Source organism: Melanerpes formicivorus, unplaced genomic scaffold (assembly GCF_026170545.1).
Source record: "Melanerpes formicivorus ecotype bairdi unplaced genomic scaffold, bMelFor1.0.p_v2 SCAF_35, whole genome shotgun sequence".
NCBI classification, from domain to species: domain Eukaryota; kingdom Metazoa; phylum Chordata; class Aves; order Piciformes; family Picidae; genus Melanerpes; species Melanerpes formicivorus.
This window is the reverse complement of record NW_027142387.1, coordinates 1,886,046-1,893,791: the sequence shown is the minus strand read 5'-3', so window position 1 is coordinate 1,893,791 and position 7,746 is coordinate 1,886,046. Positions and strand designations below refer to the sequence as shown.

Sequence of the window (7,746 nt, the reverse complement as noted above, 5' to 3'; positions counted from 1 at the left end):
TCCAAAACCTTCTATAGTGACTGTGGGTGCAGTCTAGCAAAAGACATCCTGAAGGGCTCTTTTGAAAAAAAGAGAGCACTAAAAACCTGCCCTACAGAAGTCAGGGTTTCCATTTGAGCATTCAGAAATTATTATGCTTGCAATCAAGCTTTGTATGTAAATTTGACCCAGCCTGAATACTAATGCTGGCAACAGCTCTGCATGTTGGTAGAGCGTACCAATCCTTCTCAGGCAGAAGGTACTGTTTGGGGATATGTTCTCAAGATTAGATAACCAAAATGTTCTTACAAATGGATTTGATTACTTTCTGTCTGTACAAGACCAGGTTTTTGTAAGGGAATGGGCAACTGCCTGAGGAGAAATGGTGGTGAGGATGTGAGTATCCTTTTTCGCATACGTCAGTGCATATTTAGTATATGAGGTGGTGCTTACACAGTTTTCCTTTCCACTGTTCAGGCAGCCAGTTTTTAAAATGTGGCCTGTGGTGTTTCTGTTTCTTTGATGTTTTCAAAGGAGATCTAGTTATTTTAACATGTCCATTATATCTAGTTCTCTGTTTAGGCTATCTCTCCAGACGTCAGAGGAAAACTGGATCAGCCATCTCTAATTTAAAAGAAAAGGGAGCTGCATCCTCTGGTAAGATGACATTCACCACTTTGTGTTTATGATGCTTCACAAATGCACAGTCCTTTCTTTCCAGTTAGCAGAGGGTCTGATAGCCACTAGAAAGATCAGGCCAATACAGAGAGGGAGAGTTGTTCTCATCATTTCTGGATGCTGAGTGATGGCTAACAGAATTATATGCACACATTTAGAGTCAGCCCAGTGCTTCACTCAAGGTCATAAAATGAGACCAGTTATACTGGAGCAGAATTACATCTTCAATGAGGTTCCACCACAGGAACAAGCATTACCCAAATCAATTCTCACTCAAGCAATTGCTATAAATCAGCTGCATGCTTTGCAGGATGTAGAATAACTGTGTGCAGCACAGGCTTGCTCAGGAGCAGTACTGGGCAGCTCCAGTTCTTTGCTGGGATCATTGCACATATAGAGATTACTCAATCATTCCTCAGGTCAAGTCCTCACTAAACTGTATCCCAAGCAACAATATAAATGTATAAAGTTGTGCAAAATGCTGTACACGTGTGATAAGTAGCAAAGTGTCCATTAATATTAATTGCATGACTTGGCGGAAGAGAGATTTTTCTAGTGCAACTTCAGAAGTGCTTAGGACAACAAGATATTCTCTGTGGGAGCCGTCTACTTTCCACATGGAAAATGCATGATGGGGTTTTGGGTACAATTGGATATATTTTCCTGCTTTGAATTACTGTCTGGATGAGTCAAGCTATTTTTTGTCATGTCTGATCTCTGCAGCACTGGCAAATGGTTATTTCTGTGTGGACGGTGCAGTAAAGTTTCTGTTAATTGTCAGGTTATCTTTCACTGCAGATATTAATCTTTCTACATGAAAATAAATATTTTTAAACACTTCCTCTGTTATCTGTACCTGTTTGGCAGTTTCACTCTTTGTGGAGCACATGTCTGGATAGGAGTCAGAACTAGGTTTGGAAGAGATGGCCTCTTGCCATTCCCCCTTGCTGTTTCTTTAAAATCTGGCTCTAGCACATCTTTAAGCTTTGTGGAGGTTGTTTTTTTCATGCTTGGCAATAGTGCTTTATACATTTGCTAAGAACATCTAGAAATCAAGATAAGGAGTTTAGGAAAGTGTTAATGTCCTTATCTCTGTTGCTGGTGTAGGTAGAATGAGAACCTGGGAGAAGAATATTGTTTTGTATGAGGTAGCAGCTGCTGTTGCTGTAGGCACTGAGTGAGGCTGTGCTGCAGTAATTAATCTTGTACTCCTCCTGTAGCCTTTCATTAATAAGAAATAAAAGCAAAAACAAGCATTTGGGAATTAGAAATGGTGACTGTGCCATTCAGGAAGGAAAACCTAAATCCACTACTAATAGTTGATGAGCATCTTTTCAAGTGTATCTCAGTCTTCTGACTTATACTTAAGCAGTAGTATCTCTTGTAGAGAAACAGTGTCTAGATGCTTTCAGTAGTGGCTGTATTTTGGACAGAAGGTGACCTTCACAAGCAAGTTCAGTTTAACTGGAGATGTTTGCACAAAATAGCCATCCCTTGTTGAACCTACCAGCAGCCAGATCACAACTGTACAGATGTCATCAGAGGACTCCCATCACAAGTTGGTTTATTATGCTGTCCATTATCATGCTATGCACTAAGGAATGATTGCAAAGAAAGACACTTTATGATTTGGATATTTACAAACATGATGATTTAGATATTTACAAACATGATACTTGCTTAAAATTCTAAGATGTACTGGAAGGAAAAACATACCTTCCAAAACCCAAAATACAAGAGAAACATGAACAGTATACTTCCGTGTGCTACCAGTTTTTAAATTGCAGTCACTTGCTCATATCTACCAGAGATGAAGCTGGAAAAATACCTACAGAAACACCCACAGAAGTTCTTAGCATCTTCAGTTCAAGACTAGCTCTTTGGAAAATGACACATGAGAAATACAAGAGGCAGACAGCTTATTCTAGCTGTGTGCTGTACGTGAGGGAAGTGAGATCCTGGGGTGCCTAGCAAGCCAATTGTGTGTGCAGTGGTGATACCATGCAAACCAGGCAATGGGTTCAGCCTGAGGTCCTCAGGAGAAACTCATTGAGTTCTGATTCCTATCCACCAGACCACGTCACACATCATGTAACATGCTTAGTGCTCCAGTTGTCCCATGTGACCTTTTGACAGCCCCACTTCATGAGATAACTTTTGCACATGCCTTCCTCAGCACATCTGTGAACTCGTGAATGTTTTATGGGAAAAAAGCAATCTAGTGGCCTTCTGTGATGGATTGACTGCACTGGTGAACAGCAGAAATTCTACAGATGTCACCTACCTAGACTTTGGTAAGGCTTTTGACACAGTCCCCCACAACATCCTTGTCAAAGACAAGTTTATCCTCCAGCTTCTTGGCCAGTTCCTGGCCAAGAGGAATATGATTATCAGTCATGGCAATTGCTTAACTTATTTTACACCTTTAAATTGATATTTGAAGTGTAAATAAGGGGAGGCCCAGGTTTGCTAAATTGGACAAAATAAGGTTTCTACAGCCATGCTGTCAGGGTTGTCCAGTTCCTTTTAATTTCAAATTCTTGTGAAATAAGAGCCTGCTTCCATGTTGTGGCACCAAAGCAGTTTGCTTTTCAAATGTGATGAGCACTAAACAGCCCAGCAGTCAAAACAGACCTCTCCATCAGGCTGCTTATGCAAGATATCAACAAAAAGCCTCCTTGGTGTGTGTAAGGCTCCTGTTCATAGTTCCAGTCCTTCCCACAGCCTTTCCATAGTGCACACATATTCCACATGCATCTCAGTACACAGTGTATGCAGGGACTAATGATTCTAGTGGAGTCCAACATCCATGGGGCTAAACTTTCAATGTGTCATTGAGTAGGAAACCAATTACTGGGTTCAGCCTTGAACCATGGGAAGAAACTCATGTATGCATGTAAACACAGGGTCTGAGGGTGAGCAGAAGGGAAGGAAGAAAAAGAAGGATCCATCTGTATTTCTGGGAGGATAAAAGGGTACCAATGAGAAGCAAGATGTACCAGCTACCTGGCTGTTGGGAGAGTGGGCAATGTTTTGTGGTGACAGCACATCATAAAAAGAAGTTCAAGGAATGCACTGTGATTCAACAGCTGGTTCAATCAAACCAGCTGAAACTGCCTTCAGTACCATCCTGGACCAGATCTTTCAGAAGAATTCAGCAGCTTGGTAGCTAAGCCCTTTTGCAAAACATCTTGCCACTTACTGTCACAATAGAAGCTGCTGGATGCTGACCACTTCAGAGAAGCTGGACCAAATGCGAGATGCCAGGCACTTGAAACTCTGGCATTGAGCTCTGTGGAGAATTTGATCCATTATGTGCTGCTCCACTTCAAAGTGGGTAGCAGCTTGTGACAACCGTACTGCATCACAGCAAATGTCACTTTTTGTGCAAACATTTAACCAACAGAAAGCGGCTTTTTAGCGTGGTAGTAAATTTCACTCAAATTTCAATTTGCTTTGAATTTTGTTTTATTTTATTTAGCATTTTCACTGAATGGAAAAGAAATACTGGGTCTGGGCCTTTCTGATGCAAATATTTACAGAATTTGTCAGGGTAGCTTGGGGTAAAGGAATGGCAGAAGAAAGTAATGTTTCTTCACCTTGCTTACTGCTTTTTAATATAACAAAAAGAACATTATTAGAGGATGTTTAAAACCAGAAAGAGAGATGAAACCCATTCTGCTGAGATTATCTGTCTTTTTCTTCACAGATTCATGTTCTAGCTTTGGGAGAAGAAAAAGGACACACACCCTCTCAAAGGAAAGAGGAAGACAGATTGGCACAAACTAAGAGCTGCAGCTCAACTCTGCAATCTGGGTGCAGACCCATCTCCAGCTTTCAGTATAATCTTTCTTTGGACATTCATTTTTTAAAACCGAATCCAGGAATTATACAGCTGTTGAGATAAGAATAATTAAGAACAATGCATTTCCTTTTAAAGCTCCTCAAAGGACAACCTCTCATAAGATGAATTGAGCATCTCATTCAGGCCACACACAAATGATGGCTCATATTTAGTAACAACTTTTTTGGGGCAAAGATAAGCTAATTTTGCTCAAGGACAGAGGGTGGTCTTTAAGCCTTGCATCTGTCAAAGAAACAAGCACTTTTTTATCTATTATGTATAATCTTCCACAGCTCAAGAGGAATAATGTAGGGGGAGGGAAATGTAGGCAGTGTATTTATGTTGGAGCACAGGCCTAAGCATTTGAACAGAGCATGAAGTTAAAGAGACAATGGGTTAGGCTGTGGAAAACTCACTTGCCCTCCAAAACTTACATGCGCTGATTGTTACTGCTTCTTCAAGAACCTTGCAAATAAGAGCTAGAAAATCTGTCATCTGGATAGAATAGAATAGAATAGAATAGAATAGAATAGAATAGAATAGAATAGAATAGAATAGAATAGACCAGACCAGGTTGGAAGAGACCTTCAAGATCATCGTGTCCAACCTATCAACCAATCCAACCCACCTAATCAATTAAACCATGGCACCAAGCACCCCATCAAGTCTCCCCCTGAACACCTCCAATGATGGTGACTCCACCACCTCCTCGGGCAGCACATTCCAATGGGCAATCACTCTCTCTGTATAGAACTTCTTCCTAACATCCAGCCTAAACCTCCCCTGGCGCAGCCTGAGACTGTGTCCTCTTGTTATGGTGCTTGCTGCCTGGGAGAAGAGATCAACCTCCGCCTGTCTACAACCCCCCTTCAGGTAGTTGTAGAGAGCAATAAGGTCACCCCTGAGTCTCCTCCTCTCCAGGCTAAGCAACCCCAGCTCCCTCAGCCTCTCCTCATAGGGCTTGTGTTCCAAACCCCTCACCAACTTCGTTGCTACAGAGCTCATCTGGATTTATAAGGAAACTGAAAATCCTATTCTCATAGCTAACATCTCTGTTGCTTTTCTTAGTGCCTTTTTCTTTCTGTGGAAAAGATTTACTACTGAGGTACATGGAGCATCACTCACATCATCACAGTGGAAGTGAGCCTGCAGAATGAAGTCCTCTGCTCCTTCTTAAAATCTGTTGGGATCTGTGCCCTGGGCATAGCACTGGATGATCCTGCTCTCTCAGGATCCAGAAAGGCAGTCAGACAAGGAATTAGGACCCATGTCTGGTATGTGGTCCTTCTAGTTCTGAATGCCTGCTAAGAGAGTGGCTCACAATTTGCTTTCATGCACTCCTGTATGAATCCAGGAAAACATGGTGAGAATGGTCCTTAGCAGCCTGTGTGCAGGGTGCTGGAGAGCAGAGCACAGTCTAGTGCTGTTTCTCCACGCTTGTGGAACAGGCCTCAGATTGAAAAGTTCATGGAAGAAAGCTTTAATATGGAGCAAGGCAAGACATAGTGCAAAACATGCTACTGACAGGTTCTCCTCCTCCCCTTGAGACATTTCACCTGAAAAAAGAGAAGTACCAGCTGGAGTTATAAATGATTCCAGCTCCTAATTGCCAAATGCTTCCCCTCTCCCCTTTGTATCTGTTACAAATGCATCATCCACATATGAATGTTTCCTGGAATTTGATTCCAGAGATTTGAGTCTGTGAAGTTTTGGGGCCAGACTTACTCAAATGGAACTCCCAGGGAGCAGAAGTTGCCTCTCTGTCTAAATCAAGAGGCTTATCAGAGAATGTGAAATGATTTTTTTACAGCTAGAAGTCAAAAGATCTGAACAGTTTTCTCCTTTCTTCTCCTTGCATAGCTTTCAAATTAAAATTAAAAAAAAAAAAAATAAACCAACAACAAAAACCCAAACCAAAACCAATAAAAAAAAAACCCTTCTTTCCAGTCCCCCTGGTCCTCCAGACAGCCAAGTCTGTTCCTGTCACCACCCTTCTAATTACTGGAAAGACCCTGCTTGGCTGCAGAGATCAATGCAGGATCGTTTTACACCAGCCCAGATATTTTGCCTGCTTAAGCAGAATCTAAAAGAGTAATAGAGTGGTCCATTAGCCAATCAAAGAGCACTCAATCAAGCAGTGCTCTGCATTTAGCCAGCATTTTTCACCAGCAGCAATTAAGCATTCATTGATTACAAGCATTAATTAGGTCTAATCACATGCCTGCAAATGAGGTGTTATGAAAACATGAAAATGAGCGCTGTGTTTTAAAATGGATTTGGGTGGTGAGGAAGGAGATAGGCATCTCCTGGGATTCTCAGGGGTTCCTCTTGCACAAAATTCAGAAAGACAAGGTATTCATCACCCCCAAGCGTCAGGCCCTGCTGATCTGTCCCAGGCAAAGCTGTCAAACATGAAAGCTTCTGATTTGGGGTTTTGCTGAACTCCAACCACTACTCCATATTACCCCATTCCAATGAAAGAGAACGCAGCAGGGGAGAGCAGGCAAGGGAGCTGGAGGCCTGGCAGCACTGAGATCAGGGGCACAGCCACCCTGACCAAGGACCACACACGGAATGGGGAGCTGCCAGGAGCAATTCAAAGAAATTGCAGGGTTTGCCAGGCTGTAGGATTACCTGATGTGATTTTGCTACTGGTTTTAATCCAATACTTTCTTTTTTTCTTTTTTTTTTTTTTTTGTAAAGGCAATTCAGTTTACACATACTTACAGGTATGCAACAAGGTGTAGCTAGAGGCAAGGTCATCCAGTTTGTGCCTTAGGCTGAAGAAGACCTTTCGAAAGCTCTGTTAGCAACTCTGTACCTGTCTATGTTTTTGTACCTACTGGGTTGGTGTTTGGGCCGTACAAAGCACAGCTGTAATACAATACATAAAAGGGTTTTTCTCTCCCAAGCCTGGTCTTGCTTTTCACAACCTCAACCTTCTTGTTTTTCACACTACTTCATTCCACTCTAATTTCCATTGTTTTATCTCACCCAGCTCTTTCTGTCCCTCCCCTCAGCAGGACACACACAAAAACAATGGGCAAAGTTTTAATTTTGCAGTGTTGCAAAATTGGGTGGGTTCATAGGAAAATATCAAAAAAAACCAAAAATGAAACCAAATTATTTCTCCCAGCACCCATGGTTTGATTCCAGGACCAAGAGAAGAAAAGACTGCAAGGCTGCATTGGCAAAGGCTAGCATGGACACCTGGCTGCATGGCTGCCAAATTGCTTTCAGGGAAC

At 42.0% G+C, this 7,746-nt stretch overlaps 1 long non-coding RNA gene across 1 annotated transcript; it reads left to right on the top strand.

The window, feature by feature from the left end:
- Nucleotides 1-225: 225 nt before the first annotated feature.
- LOC137450378 (uncharacterized) lies at nt 226-7,376 on the top strand. The gene is made up of 3 exons (XR_010989578.1): nt 226-636; nt 2,834-2,951; nt 4,367-7,376. It is a non-coding gene; the product is annotated as an uncharacterized lncRNA (long non-coding RNA).
- Nucleotides 7,377-7,746: the final 370 nt, after the last annotated feature.